The sequence below is a fragment of the Balaenoptera ricei genome, chromosome 14 (assembly GCF_028023285.1).
Source record: "Balaenoptera ricei isolate mBalRic1 chromosome 14, mBalRic1.hap2, whole genome shotgun sequence".
Classification (NCBI taxonomy): domain Eukaryota; kingdom Metazoa; phylum Chordata; class Mammalia; order Artiodactyla; family Balaenopteridae; genus Balaenoptera; species Balaenoptera ricei.
Genome location: NC_082652.1, coordinates 48,366,385 through 48,389,946, shown reverse-complemented (window position 1 = coordinate 48,389,946; position 23,562 = coordinate 48,366,385). Strand labels below are relative to the sequence as shown.

The 23,562-nt window shown below is 38.6% G+C and overlaps 1 protein-coding gene across 3 annotated transcripts in view; it reads left to right on the top strand.

The window, feature by feature from the left end:
- Positions 1-23,562, top strand: part of KLHL14 (kelch like family member 14) — a 127,860-nt gene that overhangs the window by 56,203 nt on the left and 48,095 nt on the right. The window lies entirely within an intron of this gene.

Here is a 23,562-nt window from a genome sequence, read left to right as displayed (position 1 = left end):
TGTCTCTGTAACTAATGTTCATTGTCTCTGTAACTAATGTTCATTTTGCTTTTTAGGTATCTTTGCTCATTAACCTTTAATCTGTGGCCCCGGGTCTTTAGAGAACCATCCCCTTCCATTGCTCCACTGTTCAGATGCACAGATGTACCTAGGACCTCTCCCTCCTGCATTAAATTGTGCTTGCAAACTTCCACCCAAGATTCTTCTCCTCCCCTCCTTAAAGGGTGATTGTGTTTTACAGCAAACCTCTTGCCTGGGGCACTGAGATTTGGAACTTATTGTTCCATCGGTTATGATTCCCAATCTGACTCGGTCATGGAATCAAAAATCATCGTTTCTTGAATGCAGCGGGCTGTGTGCACCGGTTCCCTTGTGGGCACCGTGGCTGCGCTGGTCAATAAAACTAAATTTTAACTGTCAAAATTGCCCAGAGCTGTATAGATAAAATAATAAATGAGCAATTTTCATCCATAAATCAAAGCCATACATTTAAAACCAACAAAAGTGAAAGTTAGATTTTCTTATTGCATGTGTCTTTTAAGCAGTTATATATTCTAGCAGATTTTTTAAAAAGTCATTGCCTCTCCTCTTACTGAAAGCCCTTTAAAATAACAGAAACAGGACAACAGTTTGCCCATAAATGCAGGAGAGGAGCAAAGACATGTGAGGTGGTGCTTGAAATAATACATTTTGGAGCTGGCTTACCCCAGCGAAACGTGCAGTAGCATCGTCCAGGAACTGCAGTGAGAAAGCTCCCTGGACACCTATACACTCTGGTTGTAGTAACGAAGTGATGGAGAGTAGAAGCCAGATTAGGAAGGAAGAAAGAAAAATAAGTTAGAGATGCCTTCAAATGATTTTCATTCTCTTTTTGACAAAAATACCGTTCATAGTGATTTAAACATCTGAATGACTTGAGCAAGCTGTATTTTCAAGATTCGTCAGAAACTCAAGCTAAAGTAAAACCAAGGAATCAATTTTCTGACACTTGATCAATAGAGAAAGCCTACACAGAAGTAGACGTGGATACCGGGAGGAGGAGAGAGGAAAGAGGAAGGACAAGAGATTCTTGATGTGAGATGACAGAGCAACAGAGGCCAAGGGACAGGGAGATATTACACCCAAGCGATAAGTGATATTCGCTCACAAATCCATCTCTTCTCCCAAATACATCAGGCAAGGTCCAATTTTCTAGTGGTTTGAAGCCCTACGTTAAAGGCAAAAAGATTAATTAAAACATTATGAACAATACCTAAGAAAAATCTTAGGCTCATTTCCAGCCTTATTCAGAGACAGGGTGATCATCCAATTTATTGTTCAACCTAGGAGACTTTAGAGCATGAAATGGGGATCTGTTAATTATGCTGGGGCAACGGGTATAGACTGGAACATAGGCTCACCCTACTTCAATTTTTCATATTGCCTGATTTAACTCTTTACTTAGCAAGATGTAGTAAGAAAGCACGAACTTGAGTCAGTCAGACCTGGGTTCGAACCCACATCCGTGACCTTGAGCAAGTCATATACATGTCCTGAGTCATGGTTTCTTCATTCTGCAGCATCCTTTGAGTATTTTTAAAATAAAATTGTGTTTGTAAATCATCTAGCACATAGCAGGAACTCAATAAATTGCAGATAACTATTGCTATCGTTGTAACACTGTTACCAATATTAGCATAAGAACTGTATGTACCTTTATACCTTGGAGGCCTCAGTCAACTCAAGCTCTCCAGGAAGAGGGGAGACAAATTACATTGTAACAGATGCAACACAAAGACCCACTGCTTCAGTACGGAGACCATTTTCTCTAGTTTTTATATGTTGAATGTAGTCACCTGCAGACTAAGAAGTAAAGATAGATGGGTTTCTGTTGACTCCATTCATCAGATTTGAAATTGAAGGAAATAAAGACATTAATGTATAGAAAAGTTCGAATAATGGGAACATTTTCAAAGATCTTGAATCTTTTTTTCCTATACTCAGGCAGCTCACAGCTTTGAAATAAATGTCTACTCTACTTGTACTCTTCATTTCACTTGGCTTGTACTTTAAAAAATAGAGTTTATTACTTGCTGGGCTGTGACTACATGGTCCCAAGTGAAAGCATATTTTTTAGGTTTATTGGAGAAATATAGACAGTTTATTTGGATGATTTCTGCTGCTGGTTTGTATTTTTTAATTAAGGCGTCTTATTTGGCTAAACTGAATAAATAAGTCAGGTAACTGATCAAGTTCCACACTCTTTGGCCCATCTAATAATAAATGAAGAAATGTTTCTTACTGGAATAAGAAAGTATCCAAATTCTCTCCAAATCCAATGAAACATTAGGAATTGCAGAGCTTCCCACGGTCCTTTTTTTTTTTTTTTTTTTTTTTTGACCCCGAAGAACTGCCAAGCTAATTGGCAGGGAGTTGAGGATGACAATTAATGCTAGGAGACAGTTCCTGGTGTGGTGTCTGCTCATTTACTGAATGACTCTCTCCATAAAAACTAACAAATAAGCTAACCAGCAAAAACCTAAAACCTGAGATTAGCTAGAGCCTCTGAATCTCAGAATCCTTTACCCACTTGGCTTGAGCAAACATTTTCCAGCCTGTCTCACAGACGTGCTTCTTTTAGAAGGATGCCATCCACGGGCAGGAGCTCAGATGCCCACTTAGGGGTGCCACACCACTTACACATGTAAGAAAACCAAGAAGAATTAAAAGGAAAGTCAGTCATAATTTTCTTTAGCTCTTATTCTGTTATGTTATTTATGTTTTAGAAACACTATATAAGGGGTCCACAAATAACAAGAAATTGAATAGAGTGGAGGTGAGTGGAAGTGAAAAAGTGGTTCTACCTAACATAAAGAAAACGAAATTCAACAGTCAGCTAACCAGTGGCTTGGTCTACCCAAACAGCAAAGGGAATGATTATTCTCACTGAAAAGATTTAGTAACATGCTAACACAACCTTCATTTTTATCCTCCTCTTTGGAAAAAAATCACTTATTTAACCTTATAGAATTAATATTAAGAATAGTAACAGCGTTCCCCAGCCTCTATCAGCAAAGTACTGAGAAATACCCTGTAAAAATGACGGTAGGTCCTTTTGTAAATGTGAAATGTTAAGTATTGGCATTGTTGTTCTCTTGACTGTTAATAATGAAAGGGAAGTTGAAAGGCACTTTTGTTCATTTTTATTTTACAGTACTGCTTTTCTTGCATTTCTCACTCCTGCACGCAGTCTGCCATTTCATTCTTAACCTATTAGGAAGCAGTACGGGAGACATGAATACTAAAATGGCCAATGCAAAAAGCATGCCTCTTGCACTTTGCAGGTCCTAAATCCTTCGTTTAAAGATCAAACAAAACAGTTCCCATGGCTACTATGTACTTTCATAGCATATGACTGACACATCAAAGTTTTTATGAAGTCCTCGTGTGGAAGCAGCTTACCTTCCTTCCCAGGAGACAGTACAGAGGGGCTGTCTGTTCTATTTGGGTTCCCCACTGACCACATTCTTTACTGGTCAGTAAAGTGTTTCCTGGAAATTGACTTTCTTTTTGCTACATTTCAGATAAGAGAGTCTACTTATTAGTTGCTTCTTATTGTTTTCTGTGAGCAGTGCCAGGAAAAAGGATTTCGAAATATAGATTTATCTCTCCGTGTGCTGCTGAGGAGTTCCCTTTAATAAGGTTAGAATAAAAACTAGAAGAGCTAGGTTAGAAAGGTGTGTTCCTTCTTTTGGCCACTTTCAGTTCCCTTCATTAGAGGAAGGGGGAAATGCCTTTTTTCCTCTTCCTTTCAATTTACAATTCTGTTCTTTGCTTGGTAGTGCAAGGATTTGGGGACTTGTATTTTTTCATTCGTAGAAAATAAAAGAAAGCATTGTGCAGAGGTTTCCTGGGTTGTCTTGTATGGTTCATGGAGGACCGTGAACTTGATCCCATCCACCACGCAGGAACGGTCCTGGGGCTGGGCGTCATCGATTTCTTTTAGGAGAGTAACAAACATCAGAGGCTGGTGGACTCTTCATTATTTTAAAAAAATATACTTTCCATAAATGTTGAAGAAAGACTACTGAGAAAACACATCTTATCTAAGACATTGAACTTCAGTTCCAAAAGATAAATAGAGATTTGATGTTTATCCGATATTTGAGCAATGGAGAAGGGTTTAATTGCTGGTTATTCAGGGAATAATAAACCTGCACATTGACAGTTTTGATCAGACTTTTTTCTTGGTCCTCTGTTTCTTGATTTCAGTTCATTTCTGTTCTTTGAGGATATATTGAGAGGAAAGACAAGTTAGTCAAAAACAATCATTTCTTATCATTTGTTTTGAAAGAAATAAAAAGTAAGCTTAATTGAGGGTTTTATACCTGTAGGTTTCCTCTATTCATATGATCTTTATTACCAAGAACCAAAGCCCACAAATTGTTTAATTTAATTTAATTTCTAGACAGGTAGGTAGGGTCTGTAGATAGCGCACTTCTCGTTGCAGGAGAACCTCAGAAAACAACTACGTGCTTCCAGAATGACTCAAAATGCCTGGGAAGAATTTAGACTTAACTACAGACCTTATTCCTTTATGTAGCAAGCAATTATTGCACACCCACTCTGTGTTGGGTGGTAAAGTAGAATGTGATCATCTCTCCTTCCAAGAACCAGAGGAAGCAGTTACAATAAGAGTGTGCTGAGGGATAGACAGGGGAAGCTGGGCTGTTATGGGAGCACAAAAGGGGACCTTCATCTAAACGTGGGAGGTTAGGGAGGCTTTCCTAAAAGTAACCTTCTGTAAAGCTGGAAAAAACGGGTAGGAATTATTGATGCAAAGAGGTGGGTGATAAAGTATTTTAATAAAAGGGTCCAGTACTGGGAGTGCCAAAAGGCAAGAGAGACTTGGTGCCTTCTGGAAACTGAAATGAATTTGTGTATCTATAGGAGAGCCTGAGGTTGGGGAGGTATGTGGTGGGGCTGGAGAGTTAACCAAGAGCCCTATTGTATGGGACCGTTTCAAGGAATTCCTAAGATAGGTTCAAGAATTAAGAATTGAGAGTAGACATACCCCTCTCATTTTTATTTTTGGCGTTAGTGAAAACACAGTGATCTAAAGGTTTTAAAAAATAGCATGGCAGTTCTTCTCTCTTAGCTTGGAACTTTGAATTTCAGTTCATGGAGTAATTGTTTCCAGGACATTGGACAAAGAAGAAGGAGAGAGAATTGTGTTTGGACTTTTAAAATATGTTAGCATCTAATTTTACCTTCAATGAGCTCGATTCTAATTTGGAATCCATGGCTGCACATTGCTATATATTTTGAATTATTTGCTGCTGTGTATTCATGCACCAGTGCATTAGTGGATTTTTCATAGATTAAAAAAAAAAAAAATATGTGTGGTGGTCACTCTATATACTGTATTTCAAGTAAGTTGGGTGACTAGAAAAACCAGTTGTCTTTATTTCTGGTTTATATATACCTCCCTTGAATATGGCAATTGCTTTTTCTCCAGAGAACAGCATGGGTACCAATAATTCTGATGCCTTCTTTACACACCAGCTGTGGTATTTGCTACTGAATCTGGCATGAAGGAGGTATGAGTGATACGGGTTGCTTGGATTTGCTCTGTGTCAATCCTAGGTAAATTGCAGGCGAAGTCCAGCAAACCGTTGCATGTGAGCACTGAAAGATTAAATGATCTTCTTACCCAACCCTCTCATTTTACACATTAATTTCATTCATTTAACAAATATAAGCGATACCTTCTATGTAGCAGGCATTGTCCTAGATACAGAAAAAACAATGCTGAGTCAAAGCAAATAGCATCATGTGTTCACCAAGCTTAGAGTTTAGTGGGGGAATCAGCATTAGTAAATAATTCCAGATAGCAATATATAATAGCAAAATGTGATAGCGCTCTGAAGGAAGGGTATAGAATATATAAAGTCGTATAATGGAGAGACCAGATCTAGTGTAGGAGTCATGGACGATATCACCAAAGAAGTGACACTTGAGCTGAGAACTGAAGGATGAGACAGAGGTAGCCAGATGCCCAGGTAAAGATATGAGAGACGATTGCTTCAGGTTAGTTAAAAGTAAGTCCTAAGACCCTGTAGGAAGAAGGTGCATGGCTGAATCCAAATAGTGAGGGGGAGAAAGATATGACGTATGGCTAAAGGCCTTAGCAGAAACCAGACCATGGAAGCACTTCTATGGCACATTGACAATTTTGGTTTTTACTTTAAATGACTGAAAGGGCAGAGGTGTCGTACCCAGAGTCCCATGATGATTTAGTGACAGGATGAGGAATAGAACACCGGTCTCTGTGTTTCTCTCAAACAGTGCTGCCTCACGTACCACACCAGTCTGTCTGACCAACAAGCGCTGTTAGTCAAGACTCCAAGCAGATAAATGGGATTTAATCTGTGCCGACCCATTGCACCCATGAAAATCTAAATGGATCCAATGCACTTGGATTAGTTCCCCATTCAGAGAGTAGAACTAGTACAGGTTAATTGAATAAATATCCTACTCGTAGAGGTCAAGAATGTAATATTGGTTTATGAACTAAACTGCAAATTAAGACGTGTCAGTGATGAAATTTGCATGTAAGATTTACTGACAAGCCATAATTCAATGAAGATTTCTTGACATTTTAAATCTGTCTCGGAAGCAGTGTCAAAAATGAAAACTATACACAGACACACACACGCACACAGACACACACACGCACAGACACAGAGCAACATCTCTCAGGACAGACAGATCTAAATGGAAATATACCCCCAGACATTGTTGACCGTGAGCCTTTGGTCATGCTGCTTCCTCTCTGATCCTTCTCATCTGCAATGTGAATATAATTATACTCACCTCTTAGATTTATTGTGAAAATTAAATAAAATAATACAATAAAGTTCTGGGCTCAGCATCTGTAATATAGTTGTTCCCTTATACATTTTTTAAAAATCTATTTATTTAATTTATTTTATTTTTGGCTATGTTGGGTCTTCGCTGCTGCGTGTGGGCTTTTCTCTAGTTGCGGCGAGCGGGGGCTACTCTTCGTTGCGGTACGCAGGCTTCTCACTGCAGCAGCTTCTCTTGTTGCGGAGCACAGGCTCTAGGCGTGTGGGCTTCAGTAGTTGTGGCATGCGGGCTCAGTAGTTGTGGCTCGGGCTCTAGAGCACAGGCTCAGTAGTTGTGGCACACGGGCTTAGTTGCTCCGTGGCATGTGGGATCTTCCCGGACCAGGGCTCCAACCCGTGTCCCCTGCATTGGCAGGCGGATTCTTAACCACTGTGCCACCAGGGAAGCCCCTTGATACATTTTTATTCTATTTGACTCCATTTTGTATTGTTTTATAACCAAAAAGAAGTGAATCTTGTCTTCTGCTCTTATCATCAAAGGTTTGAGAAAGGAGAAACACTTTTTTTTTCTTTTTGTAACAGTTATACATTTTATTTTTTAATCTAATTACATATATATTTTTAAATTTTATTGAAGTATAGTTGATTTACACTGTTGTGTTAATTTCTGCTGTACAGCAAAGTGACTCAGTTATATATATTCTTTTTCATATTCTTTTCCATTATGGTTTATTACAGGATATTGAATATAGTTCCCTGTGCTATACAATAAGACCTTGATGTTTATCCAGCCTATATATAATAGTTCACACCTGCTAATCCCAAACTCCCAATCTTTCGCTCCTCACCCACCTCCTTTTTGGCAACCACAAGTCAATTCTCTATGTCTGTGAGTCTGTTTCAGTTTCATAAATATGTTCATTTGTGTTGTATTTTAGATTTCACATGTAAGTGATATCATATGGTATTTGTCTTTCTCTTTCTGACTTACTTCACTTAGTATGATAATCTCTAGGTCCATCTATGTTGCTGCAAATAGCATTATTTCATTCTTTTTATGGCTGAGTAGTATTCCATTGTATATATATATATACCACATCTTCTTTATTCATTCATCTGTTGATGGACATTTAGGTTGTTTTCATGTCTTGGCTATTGTAAATAGTGCTGCTATGAACATAGGGGTGCATGTATATTTTTTAATTATAGTTTTTTTCTGGGTATATGCCCAGGAGTGGGATTGCTGGATCATATGGCAACTCCATTTTTACTTTTTTAGGAATCTCTGTACTGTTTTCCATAGTGGCTGCAACAACCTACATTCCCACCAACAGTGTAGGAGGGTCCCCTTTTCTCCACACCGTCTTCAATATTTATTATTTGTAGACATTTAATGATGGCCATCCTGACCAGTGTGAGGTGGTACCTCATTGTAGTTTTTATTTGCATTTCTCTAATAATTAGCAATATTGAGCATCTTTTCATGTGCCTCTTGGCCATCTGAAGAAGACACACTTTTGACTCAGAATGAAATTTCTATTTCTAGCATGAAGCTATGTGTATCAGTTGGGATGGGCTAGATTATGCTGTGGTAACAAACAACTCCAAAATCTTAAACCAACAAAAAACTTAGTTGTAACTCATGCTAAGTGCCAGCACAGGTTGGCAGAGGATGTCTGATTCATTCAGGGATCCAGGCATATGAGGCTCTACCTTAACAGGCATTTCTACCATCAGCACAGCAGGAGGAAGAATGAGCTGCAAGCATCTTGCACTGGCAACTAAAAATGACATTTGTCATTTCTGCTCAATCACAGGGTTCATTTGAGACTCCCCTTGATCTGGAAACCAAATAAAGAGACAAATTATCTGGCTCCCTAACACAAAATGCACAGTGATAGATTAGGGGCAGTATGAACACAACAAACTCTTTAATTTAGAAAGAGCGTAGCAATTTAGCAATCCCACCAAATAGGCATTTGGAAGGGTGCCTATCCAAAGTTGTGTTCCTTGATGAGTGTCCTCCCTAACTCTGCCCATCAGCCTTTGTTCTCCATCGCCATGGATCCACTGTTTGGAAGATTCTTCTTTTTCATTATCTTCCTTATCTGAAGTGAACCTGAGGATTGTACACTTCCTAGGAGTGGAAGGGTTTTCTAAGTACATTTCATATCTAAGACATTTAGGGGACAATGGTTATTTTAAGTTTCTAATTGTCAGAGGCTCTTGTAGTCCAGACTGGTGAATCTTTTGGTAATTCATCCTCTAAAAAACTTAGCTGTCTTCTTATATTTATATTTCCATCTACTCCATGGCCAGTGACCATATGCACTTTTCTGATATACTTCTTATATTGCTTTTTCCTTTGTTTTCTTATAGCCATTTTTCTCTTCTCTCTCTCTCTCTCTTTTCTCTCGCTCCCTAATACTCTCTATATTTGTCTATCTACCTGGCTCTGCTGGGAAAGCTCCCTTTTTACTCTTTTCCCTGAGTTAGAAGACTTTACTGGGTGTCTCTCCTTTCATTGAAACTTTCTTCTAAGATACTCTAAGGTGGTAAAATTACTGTGAAAACAATACTTTTTCTTTTTTTTTTGGAGTTCGGAGCAGAGAAAGGTTTATTGGAGGGCCGAGCAAGGAGAACCGGTGACTCGTGCTCAAAAACTCTGAACTCCAAAAGCCGTACTTTTAATTTTCTTTGTCAGTAAGCTGAGTTTTTTCTTAAATTTTTACTGGAGTATAGTTGATTTACAATGTTGTGTTAGTTTCAGGTGTACAGCAAAGTGAATCAGTTATACATATACATATATCCACTCTTTTTTAGATTCTTTTCCCGTGTAGGCCATTACAGAGTATTGAGTAGAGTTCCCTGTGCTATACAGTAGGTGCTTATTAGTTATCTATTTAATATATAGTAGTGTGTATATGTCAACCCCAATCTCCCAATTTGTCCCTCCCCACCCTTACCCCCTGTTAACCATAAATTTGTTTTCTACATCTATAACTCTGTTTCTGTTTTGTAGGTAAGTTCATTTGTACCCCTTTTTTAGATTCCACTATAAGCAATAGCATTTGATATTTGTCTTTCTCTGTCTGACTTACTTCACTCAGTATGACAATCTCTAGGTCCATCCATGTTGCTGCAAATGGCATTATTTTGTTCTTTTTGATGGCTGAGTAATATTCCATTGTATATATGTACCACATCTTCTTTATCCATTCCTCTGTTGATGGACAGAAGCTGAGCTGTTTTTTTAAATTTTTATTAGCGTATAGTTGCTTTACAATGTTGTGTTAGTTTCTACTGTACAGCAAAGTGAATCAGCTATACATATACATATATCCCCTCTTTTTTGGATTTCCTTCCCATTTAGGTCACCACAGAGCACTGACTAGAGTTCCCTGTGCAATACAGTAAGTTCTCATTAGTTATCTATTTTATACATAACATTAATAGTGTGAATATGTCAATCCCAATCTCCCAATTCATCCCACCCCCCAGAAGCTGAGTTTTAATTTACCTTTTTTGCTCAAAATTCTTTTCAATTTCATCTTTTCCCAGATGAGACTGGAAAACATTGCTTCTTCCAATGCTGCACACTCCTAGATTTTGGGACTGTTTCTTTCACTACTGCTTATAAATAGGCCGATGTTTTTTGTGAGATCATCTCTTCTTTGCAGATCTTGCCAAGCACAGCCAACAGCAACCAATACACACTATCAACATTCTGTTTTCCAACCTCTTCCCTTGGAGGGGGAAGTTTATTAAATAACTGATTAACCATCCAAGTAAAAGCAAACAACAGTTTTTACCTAGTGGTTTTCCATACCATAATGTGCATTTCCATCTTTCCACATTCCAGCATCAGTTTCCTTGTCATCAGCCACTGGGCCCTCTTAGAACCAATGCCTATATCTTTTAGAGGCTAGGCTAGGTTAGGCAGTCATAATAACAATCCCCAAATCTTAGTGGCTTATATAAGTAAAGATTTATTTCTTTTCATGTCACATGTCTATGGTAAGTTATCTAGGTCTCTATTCCATTTCTCCTCCTCTGGTACTCCGATTGATGGAAATTCCACTATTTGCCTTATTCCGGTTGCCAAGGCAGAGCAGAGAAAAATTTCACACTGACTCTTTAAGTTTCTGGCCTGAATTAACAGATTCTACTGGCAAAAACAAATCACATGGCCACACCTAACTTCAAAGTAGGTGGAGAAATGCAACCTTCCCAAGCTCTCAGAAGGATAATCAAAATATTTGTTCAATAGCCCTAATGATTACAACAGTGCACCCTTACGTTCAACAAATATTTGGTTCACTCTTCTTCATGCAAAGTATTCTCACTCCTCCTATGAGCAGTTATCAGTCAGAAGTCATAGCTGCTCCATGCATCTTTCTATCTCTTCCTGCATCAACGTGACTTTATTGTTGGGACTGATCTTTATTCACAGAAGATTAGATGACTCTACGTTAAAGGAAAATTTTAAAGTACACTCCAAATATTATTATAATGCATTTGAGAGGGTATTTTTCTAATTCGGACTCCTCTCAAATAGTTTAAATATGTCCTAGTTTATGTGATTTTTACTATTTCTACTGTTTATTGTATGTCAACTAGTATGCATCTATAATATAGTTATACAAAAACAAATATAGATATAAATCATATAAATACACATAATTCCCATAGAACAGAATGGTTTTTATCATTGAGAGAGATGATAAAAAAGGAATTGAAATGACTTTCAAAATTACAACAACAAAAGAATGAAAACCTAGGGCAGTGATTATTATATGCAAATAATTCCATCAAAATAAAGGAGTAATTAAGGCAGAGTGCAAATAAGCAAACTGTTCCTTTTCAGACTCACAACATGACTCTATGGTGGCGTCAAGGAACTAAATCTGTATTTTGTGACTATCTGGCCAGTTAGAATTTTTGGTTTTGTGTATCATATAAAAACTGACTCCATTACTGTGGAATGGATCATACTATGACCATACCTTAGTATTTATTAATGATATTGCTTTCGATGAAGCAAACAGTTATGCTTCATAGAAGATACCTGAAGGGCCTGTCTGTATTTAGTTGGCACTAAAGATGGTTTTGTAAAAGGGGAGTGTTGAGCAGATACTTTCTTATCTCTGTGTCTGGATGTCAAGGCAAACTACTGCTCCTTACAGGGTGTGCTAATTATTAATCCTACTGACATGCCTTATTTGGTCATTAAGTCTTAATTTCTTTAAAGAAAAGATTTTAAGATTGAATTCCAGTTATCTAGCTAGAACAATAATCATTGTGAGTTTCAAAGACGAAAATCTTGCCACATTTTTATGTTGAGAGCCACAAAGCACTTTCAGAAAATCCTACTGCTAAGGCAATGATGTATCACTTTCACTTTCATTATATGTTTTTAATCAGAGCGTGACTTCACACCAGACAAAGCGATGCTTTACGCATGGTCTCACTTGTTTTTGCTAAAATCTTTTGACATGATTAATTTTACTTTAATGCTTTTGTCTTGTTGTAATGGTAAGGATGATGGGTATAAACCAGGCAAAAATACATGCTTTTCTATTATAACACCTCTGAGCATTAAAAATATCTTAGATGAAAGGGGGAAAAAAAATCACAGGAGACTGGTTAGACTGGAATTAAATTTCTTGCTACCTGAACACAGAGTACATGAGATTAAAAAAAATGATTCAGTCATTGTTTTTAGTTTCATTTTTGGTATTTTTTATAGCAATTTATTCATCTATATGATTAGATCTGAAGAGGAGGAGAGAGATTGTAGCTCACAGATTTCTTGATCTCATTTGTCACTTTGTAGCATTTACCTCCTTCACAGTATTAAGGGACCAAAAAATTAACCGATTCTATACGAGGTGTATCTCAACCAGATGCAGGTAAAGTAAGCCATATTTTCCATAGTGATGCCTGGCATCGGATATAGGCGAGTTTTCTGTGGTACTAATTTTCAGTCTACAAAAATTGAATACAATATCCTTTGTCCAAATTACGGAAAAGCAGTGGTGTAGGTGACCTTAAGAAGAAAACAATAGGCCATTCAACAAGTGAGACTTCCTGTGAGCAGCTGTCCAAGTATCAATTATTCCATATTCATTTGAATTATTCCAAATACATCAATTTACCATATTCCAATTCACATATTCTTTTTTCCTTAAAAAATGGAGTTGCTTACCCATATTATAAGAATATGACACTTTCTTTTTTCTACACGAACTGTCTGCTTGTTTTACTTGCCTGCTGAATAAATCCTATTACAATACAAATATCATCTAATGCTGTCTAATGGAACTTTATGCAATGATGGAAATGTTCTGTATCTTCACAATACAATATGATAGCCACTAGCCCCATGTGGCTATAGAGCACTTTAAATATGGCTCATACAACTGTGAAACTGAATTTCTAATTTTAGTTCATGTTGATGAATTTAAATTTAGATAACTCTTTGTGACAAGTGGCTTCTGTATCAACTGCACAGCTCTAGATAAAGTTGTGTGATGTGGTCACAGTCACTTAGGAGAGCTGTCTGCTGGCCCAAACCTATTCCCCTTTAAGCAAGGTTAAAAAATCGGTGACTCCATGAAATAACTAAATTCAAAGAACACCCAATGAACCACCTGTGAGCTCTCTTCTAGGTGCTGGGATTTCACCTCATTCTTTCCTAGAAATCCCCACTTTTTGTTTTTGTTTTTTAATTGTTCAAGGTTTTCCTTGAGGAGTTATGGGGTTTTTTTTTTTTAATTTATTTATTTTATTTATTTGGCTGCATCAGGTCTTAGTTGCGGCATGCGGGATCTTTCACTGCGGCACGCAGGCTCTCTGGTTGTGGTGCTCAGGCTCTCTATGTTGTGGCGTGTGGGCTCCAGAGCGCGGGGGCTCAGTAGTTGCGGTGTGCGAGCATAGTTGCCCCGAGGCATGTGGGATCTTAGTTCCCCAACCAGGGATCGAACCTGCGTCCTCTGCATTGGAAGGTGGATTCTTAACCACTGGACCACCAGGGAAGTCCCACTTTTTCATCGAGGTTACCTGCTATATTCATTTCCTGGGGCTACCATAACAAAGTACCAAAAACTGGATGGCTTAAAACAATAAAAATTTATTCTCTCACAGGTCTGGAGGCTAGAATTCCAAAATCTAAGTGTCAGCAGGGCCATGATCCCTCCAAAGACTCTAGGGGAATAATGCTTCCTTGCTTCTTCTTAGCTTCTGGTGGCTCCTGGCAATCTTTGGTCTTCTTTGGTTTGTAGTTTCATCACTGCAATCTCTGCCCTGTCTTCACTTGGGCTTTTTCCCTGTGTCACTCCTCTGTGTCTCTGTGTCTAAATCTTCCTCTCCTTTCTCTTATAAAGACATCTGTCACTGGCTTTAGGGTCCACCCTAATCCAGTATGACCTCATCTAAACTTGATTATATCTGCCAAGACCCTATTTCCTAATAAGTTACATTCACAGGTTGCTACTGGTGGTTAGAATTTAAGCATACCTTTTTGGGGGACACAGTTCAACTCACTATAGTTGGCAAATGACACACATCAGGAAAAAATATAACAAAGCTAAGAGCTATTAAACACTTGCTGTGTGCAAGGCACACATTCTAGGCACTTCACTCGCAGTTACACTCTATGGTATTAGGCGCTATGATTGTTTCTACTTCAGATGCAGAAATGGAGGCACAGAAACATTAAGTCATTTGCTCAAGGTCACACAGATGGTAAATGGCAGAGCCAAAATGTGTACCCAAATAGAGCTCCAGAGCCTGCACCATTTTCTGTTTCTCATTGCTATAGTAATGGCAGAGAGCAAATCGTAAAAATAGTTAAAGGTGAAGCAAGACTAGACTTCAGCATTTTATGCAGGATAAAATGGAATATTCTCTGCACAAATGGAATATATTAATATCCAAAATATGCATGTTTCTTTGTTGAAACTTCCACTACCCCTTTGTTGTTAATTGAAGATTGAAGAAAGAATATGGTACATACTGGGTTATTTCTAGGTGAAAATTATTTTAGAAAGAGGTGATTTTCACTTCCCGGGGCCTTGCAGTTCCTTTCACTGCTTTCTGTGTATACCTTCTCACTTGCAAAAATTACAATTGTAAGGGCTGTGTGGCAAAATACAGTTTCCTAAAGAGGGAAAAGCTGTGCATTTTGCTGTCTTGGGTTGGTTGTCTGATTTATCTCGTACTAATGATGCCGAGGTATTCCTCAGTCTGGATATGTTGGTAAATCTCAGATCTTCGTTTCCTGTTCATTCATAAATTTGCTTGAAGTTTTTCATTACCGAAATCATTAACTTTACCAAATATCAGTAGCTGCTTTTGTGTGTGCATAAAATTTCCTAGGATTAAATTACTTGTTCCACGTTAGAGCTTTCATTTTTTTAAAAAAATGATAAGGCATCCTTTTTTTGTCTTTATTCTTGTCAAAAACCCAAATCATTTTCCCCACCTGAGTGATAATCAAAAGATGTATGTGCAGATGATTTAAGGAGAAGTGTAATGGTTACTTGTTTTCAATCTTACTATTAAATTTGCAAGGTTGGATATCCTGTATTGTGTTTGTCACATATACATGTAAATAGGTTTCCTGATCTAATTCAGAAAATAATCCACAACGTTTCTCATAATTTATATGTATCTCTAACGTCCAGTTCATTTGCTAATCTCGGCATTGGGGATTCGTCTTCCATGTCTTGCTCCAGCTGGTTTCAGCCCCGAACTGAAAAGCTTGAGTGGACGTGGGTACAAGATGAAGCCAGAAGCGTGGCACTACCCAACACTTTCATTGGAGGGAATAACCTTTCTTGACCTTTGGAAAATTTTTAAATTTTCCATTTTCTGTTTTATTTATTTTATTTTATTTTATTTTATAACTAAAAGTTTTTATTTTGGATTTTTTCACACAATTAACCACATTACCTCTTCTGAGATCAACATCCTTTTGAACATGAAACATTTGTTAATAATTTCTGTTCCCCAACAGAAATTTTGTTTGTTTGTTTGTTTAATTTTTATTGAAATATAGTTGATTTATAATGTTGTGCTAGTTTCAGGTATACAGCAAAGTGATTCAGTTATATATATACATTTATGTATATTCTTTTTTAGTTTCTTTTCCAGTATAGGTTATTACAAGTTATTGAGTATAGTTCCCTGTGCTATACAGTAGGTCCTTGTTGGTTATCAATTTTATATATAGTAGTCTGTATATTTTAATCCCAAACTCCTAATTTACCCCTCCCTCCCCCATTGCCCTTTTCGGTAACCATAAGTTTGTTTTTTATGTCTGTGAGTCTATTTCTGATTTGTAAATAAGTACATTTGTATCATTTTTATAGATTCCACATATAAGCGATATCATATGATATTTGTCTTTCTCTGTCTGACTTACTTCACTTAGTATGATAATCTCTAGGTCCATCCATGTTGCTGCAAATGAAATTATTTCATTCTTTTTGTGGCTGCGTAATATTCCATTGTATATATGTACCACTTCTTCTTTATCCATTCATCTGTCAGTGGACACTTAGGTTGCTTCCATGTCTTAGCTATTGTAAATAGTGCTGCAATGAACATAAGGGTGTATGTATCTTTTTGAATTAGAGTTTTCTCCAGATATATGCCTAGGAACAGGATTGCTGGATCATATGGTAGTTCTATTTTTAGTTTTTTAAGGAACCTCCATACTGTTCTCCACAGTGGCTGCACCGATTTACATTCCCACCAACAGTGTAGGGGGTTTCTTTTTCTCCACATCCTCTCTAGCATTTATTATTTGTAGACATATTCTGTTTTGTTTTTTTTTTTAAAAAGAAACAGAAACAGAAAATACTTGTCTTTTTAAGAAGCAGCTTTTGTTCCTTTTACCAAATAAAGTTCAGTCATTTACAAATATGATAGCCAATGCCTGATTCTATCAGGTCTGAGAAAAGCCAGGGGTGAGAGTTGAATTCCCTTTACAGTTCACCTGGGTTCGTATAGAGGGAATTTTTTTCCCAGACCACAGGCTGCACCCCAGCCAGCTCTGTATAAGCATATATGACTATTGATAATGGAAGCCCATTGAAAAGAGAGGCTGGAAGGGCACAAATCCATTAACATTACTGGAAAATAACAGGACATTTATTCTGCTGAAAGTAGCATCATCCTGATGCATGTTGCTTCCTTAAGCAGAACTGATGGGGGCAGGGAGAGCACAAAGCAGTACCTTCTGAGCTCTTCTGAGTTACACTTGTTTGCGGTGTATAATATGTCACTTGACAGAGTGCAAACGCTATAAACATATTTCCCCAGAATAAATGTTTTCTATGCCAAATTTTCCTTCTGAGAAAAATATGTTAGTAGTAGTTTTCTACCCAGGAATCAGCAAACTTTTTTCATAAAGAGCCAGATAGAAAATATTCGGTGCTTTGTAGCCATAAGATCTCCACCGCAACTACTCAACTACCAATGCAGCATGAAAGCAGCCATAGACAATAAGTAAATGAATAAGCGAAGCTGTGTTCCAATAAAGCTTTATTTATAAAAATAGGTAGAGAGCTGGATATGACCTGCATGCATAGTTTGCCAACACTTGCCCTCTAATCTAAGGACATTCCTATTTTATTCACAAATCACACCACTTTGTAATAAAACAATACTTATCATGGTAAGCATGACTAATATTTATTGTCCTGACTAAGCCATGTATATATATTAGCTCATTTAATCCTCACAACAATCAATCCAATGATGCAAGTTCTACTATGACTCCCATTTTATAGAGGAGGAACCATGGCATAAACAGGTAAGATAACTTGTCTAACACCGGGAGTAAAAAGCAAAGCCAAGATTCGAACTCAGGTAGTTTCCCTCCAGAGATCACGCCCTTAAATCACAAGCCATACTGACCCTCAGGGAATATTTTGTGACCTTTATATTTAACTTTGAGACAGAGTCTGTTCTGAACATAAATGAAGCACTTTCTCAGCCAGCAACATGGGGGCAGACATTATATTTACTTTGTTAATTACCTCCATTCCCCTGCCTATTTCACAGGACATGCCCCACAAACACGGGACAAATGCTAAATCAGGAGATTAACTCACACTTGCCAGGGCCACAGGCAAGTACCAAAAGTAGCTAAACTTTGGCTCATTAGCTATGGGGTCCTCCAGGAGGTCATACACTGCTTGCACTGAGATGTCAGCCTTTCAAAGGTATGTCCAGCCCTTAAATATGTGTAGTTGGGTTTTTCTGCTTACCTGTCTTTGAACTTGCAAATACTTGTTATGTAAGCCAGCTTCTTTGTGGACTCTTCATGCAAAAGAAGTAAGGGATAAAAAGACAAGGAAGGGGAGTTTTGATTTTAGCAGCACCAAAATGATAATGACCGTTTTAATTGAGCACTTGTGTTAAGCACATTACGTACCTCTTATTTGGTGCTCACAAGATTCCATTTTAAGGCAGATATAGTTATCCTGATGAATATTTTAAAAAACTAAAGCTTAGAAAGACTAAATAACTTGTTCAAACTTACAGTTAGTAAATATCTGAGTTAATATTCCAAGGCATGAAATTTTGACTCCAAAAGCTGGATGCTGTACCCTCTCTGACCCTGTCTCCACTGAGGGGGTCTCTCTCCATCTCGTGGCTGAGGTTAACGTAGATGGAGAACTTCTATGTGTGAGACATTGTGCTTCATGCTTTACACCAGGGGTCCCCAACTCCCGGGCCACAGACCAGCACTGGTCTGTGCCTGTTAGGAACCAGGCCGCAGAGCAGGAGGTAAGCGGCCGGTGAGGGAGCAAAGCTTTATCTGTATTTACAGCCGCTCCCCATCGCTCCCATTACTGCATGAGCTCCGCCTCCAGTCAGCATTATGGTGAGTTGTATAATTATTTCATTGTATAGTACAGTGTAATAATAATTGAAATAAAGTGCACAATAAATGTAATGCGCTTGAATCATCCCGAAACCACACCCCACCCCAGTCAGTGGAAAAACTGTCTTCCACGAAACTGGTCCCTGGTGCCAAAAAGGTTGGGGACCGCTGCTTTACACGGATTATCTCATTTAATACTCACAGTAACAACGTAAGGTTGAGATCATTATTATCCCCATTTTCTTGTTGAGGCAACCAAGTCAAGGAGCGTGTCCAAGCTTGTTCGTGGTGGAGCCAAATTAATGAACCCAAACAGTTGGCTTCAGAGCCTGCCTCTTAAACTCAACATTGCACTGCTTTTATCTTGTCGCTGTGATTTTAAGGATAAGAATGGACATGAGTTGAGGGCTTTCTAAGATAATGGAACTTTATGTGCTTATTTATTGGCTAAATTATATCCTCATAACCACTCTGGGTTATATCCCCATCTAGTCCTCACAACTGGAAAGCACTTTCAAGTCTATCATTCACTGGGTCCCCCACAATAACAATGTGAGATAAACAGGACAGGCATTATTATCACTGTTTGACATATGAGAAAACTAAAGTTCAGAGCAGTTAAGTGACCTGTCAAGGTCATGTAATAATTGATGAATCTGTGACTCAAACCCGTGGGTTCTGACCTAATTTAGTTTAGTGTTCTTTCTATTAAGCCATGTTCCATGAAACCTTATTAGGAGTTCTTTGACCTGTAACTGACATTATTTGAACTCTTTTTAACATGGTATTTTTTTTCCGACTGGATTATTTAGAAAAGTCTATATCAGAAGCTTTTAATTCACTCAAACCATTTTGAATGGAAAAATAATTAATTCCTTGATTGCAAGTAACGCAGCGGTGAGAACTCACAGGTGCCATATTAAAGCTAAAGCATATTTGGTGAATAACACAGGAAACAGAAGATGTTTAATTATGAGTGAGTTACTTAGAGAGATGTGGGCAATGGTTAAGAACACGTCAAAGAGTAGCTTACCTCCTTCCCCGTCCCTCAGTGCTAACAGTGGGGCACTTTCACCACTCTTAGGGCTGAAAGGCTAGGGGAGGGAAAAGTTTCCAGAACAAGAGACAGAGAGCTGTGTTGAGATGACCATCTAATAGACATTTTATTCAAACAAGGAAGGCAGCCCACACTGACCCAGAAGAAGAAAGCTAGGGAAAGAAATACCCTGACCTTTCTCTTCTCCTTCCCTCAGTCTTCTGAAACCAAATCCAGCCAGAAGCCAGAGAAAAGGGAGCCCCGAGATGTGGTCAGTAACATCAGCACCCGGAAGAACCAAGCAGGCTCATTGGGGTGGAGAGTGGATCTGCCGGGCAATCAGAAGATGTTCAGCGTTCACTATTCATAAGCCACCTTTTATTAGACACCAAACCCTTCGATTGACAATGTCAAAATACAGATATTTGCAGTTCTTTGGAACTGTAATACTTAGTGCGGCTTACCAGAGTTCCTTAAAACCTGAGCTGTATTATATTTTCTTCTGGGTCAAACTGGCCCACTACCAAGTAAACAAATGGGAGTGGAGGCAGGTAGCAAGGAGATAGTGACATGGTACCACCAAGCCTGCACACCAGTTACAGGTCAAGCCTGTAACCTGTATTATCCTAAGCCCATCCCCCATAGTAAGAATGACCGTGAATATTTGTTTGACTTTTCAAAGATGGATGACTTTTCTTCTTTCTTGTGATTCTCTTTGCCATGTTGAAGACAGTCTCCATGGTACAGTGTTATGCTTTGCACACATTAATGTGATGAAGTGAAAATTCGTGGTTTGACTCACCTTTAGCAGAAAGCACAAGTGTGTTTGAGGTGAGAACTCAGACCACTGCCTTCAAGAGCATAGATCCCTGTTGAGCTCTGTGAGTTCCTTGTGTACAGAGCGCTGCCCTGCTACTATACTGCTTCTCTCCATGGTCCCAGGTTCCTTTTGGTTACATTTCTCTCTCTTTTTTGTCATTGTTGGTCATATCGCGTTAGACTTGAGCCTTGTTTCTGATCAAAAAAAGGCCCTACATATCTGAGGGATGGCATAGGTTTGAGCTGGGGCCTCCGATTGGCACTAAATGCTGAAGGAAAAGCCATTGTCAGGAGGGTCCTGTGGGAGAGTCACACTGTTTTTCAAAGTCAGATGGGTATTTGTGGGTTTAAAATGGGTGAATCAGGCAAGTGGGTTCACTGTGCTTGAGATCTGAAAGCAGAAGGAGACTTCTGGAGAAGGTGTCCCCAAACTTGTGTCCACTGGAGCACTAAGTGTTCTAACACTTTCATCACACAGAGATTTTCAGGTCGTCAACTGAGGAAGATCAGCCATGTGAAAAAGAAGAGTTTGATTAAAAATCCATTTAAAACAAATGTGTCAGGGTTGGGGGAGAGGAACCCTTCCCTGAAGTGAATAGAAAACAGGTAAAAATGTAAATTTCAAAGGCATCAAGCCTGAACAAATGCTCAGGGAATGTAGATGTCAATAACGCATCATTTTTTTTTCTTTTTTTTCTTTTTTTCTTTTATTTTCTTTTATTTTCTTTTTTTATTTTTTCTTTTTTTTCTTTCTTTTTTCTTCTTTTTAAAAAATTTTTTTCACATCATTTTTAGTGAGTATTATTAACTTCAATATAAATCTAGTTTGAAAGCCATTTTTTCCCCTCTCTTTTATCCCTTAAATATATGGTTTACCTCTTACTTATACAGGTTCTTATGATTTATGGTACCAGGGCTTCAGGGCTGGCAGACAACTGGGTCATCCCTGTGCCTCTCTAAAAGCCCAAGGGGTGCGTCACTCTGCAGACTACAGTTGACCCTTGAACAACGTGAATTTGAACTGCGTGGATCCACTTATATGTGGATATTTTTCAGCAGTAAATATTACAGTACTACACCATAGTGTTTGGTTGAATTCCCAGATGCGGAGGCATCGCGGATACAAAGGACCGACTATAAATTACACTTGGATGAATGCTCTGCGTTGTTCAAGAGTCAGTTGTACTAAGAAATGCCCAGCTTTCCTCTCGGCAGGGTTTTAAGTGTGACTTTGCCACTTTGGTTGTCCCCTGCTTCCTCATGTCATCTAAGTGTCCAGAGTCATGGAACAGAGGGTATAGTTTTTAGAGTGGCTTGGAAATCACCAGTCTCAGAGGACCAGCACACTCCTGGCCCACACAGGAGTGAAGAGCCTTCTCTCTAGAGAACATGCTTTGTTCTCGACAACTGTACTTTTCCTCCTGCCACTGTGCCATCTCACCATTCTCCCATATTTCCAGTGAATAAGACTAATGTGAAGGGGATGATCTTTAAACACATGCGCTTCCAAAGGAGGGGAAGAGGAAGAACTTGAGGAAGAGGAGAGTCATGACAATTATTAACACTGTTCATACATGAGGAAGCTTGGTGGGCTTGGTCTTGAAATCATGGATTGTTTATTTGGTAATGACTTCTGGTCCAGAGAGCATCCATTCTGTACTTCTAGTACTTCTAATATGCCCTTCATCTCGATGAAAATTGTGTCTGTCTGGTTAAGTCATCTTCTTACTCCAAAAATGTAACTTTGTGAAAAATGTGTTTTCTCAGTAATCCTGGATGCTTCTTTTTTTTTAGTTACTCTGTAAGTACTAGTGTTTGGCAGAACATCATCCTGGGCCCTCTTCTCACCCTGAACACCCTTCCTGCAGCATGGCATCTGTAACAGTTCATGATGGGCCATTCATCCTAACACTAACCCTAACCCTAATCTGTATTTTCTTCCCAGAGCTCTCTCTTGAAACCAACTGCTGTATTTCCAACTGCCTCCTGAACATCTCCACTTGGCCTTAAAATCGTTATCTTGCCTTCGAACCCATTGTCTTTTGTTGGTCTCCATTGCGGTGAATGGCATCTTCATCTCCCCAACCTGAAAACCCAGGTGTCATCCCTGACTTGCCCCTCTCCTCCAGTCCTTTCTTCATCTTGTCAACAAGTGTTGTGATTTTTATCTTCTGTATCCACTTGAATCTATTTCTTCATCTCAATTCACCTTGTCGATCCCTGACATAAAATCTTTCGCAAATTCCCAAAAGTAGATTCCCAAAAGATGAGCTCCAGCTCCTCAGCAGGGTTTCTAAAGCCTGCCTCCCTGGATTCACTTTATACCCATCGTCCCGTCCCACACCTTTCCTCCAGCTTTTCCAAACTACATGCAGATCCCTGAGATGTAGCCTTTCTGACACCTAGGCCATTGCTCATGCCCTTTCTTCTGCACGGAATGCTCTTCCATTCTAATTGCACATACAATTGTGCAGCTCTTGCTCTGTTTCAAGCTTTGTGCTTGGAACTTGGGATACAAATAGGACATGGCCCATATTATTAAGGTCGCCACAGTTTTCCCAGGAAACATACATGACTCAGTTCTATATAATGTGCTAGGTCAAGATAAAAGTAGGTAAAGATTGCTAAGGGAGCACATGGCAGTACACCAACCTGGCCGTAAATGTCCTTCTGAGCAGGCGCTTTCTGACCCACCTCTAATAAATAATTGATTTCTCCTCTGTGTTGCCACAGTTCCCTGCCCAGACCTACCTTAGAAAGCTTATTGTTTGTTTGTGTTGTAGTTGTTTAAATGTCTACCTTCTTGGGGAGGGAGAGATAAATTAGGAGTTTGGGATGAACATATACACACTGCCATATATAAAATAGATAATTAATAAGGACCTACTGTATAGCACAGGGAACTCTACTCAATATTCTGTAATAGCCTAAATGGGAAAGGAATTTGAAAAAGAATATAT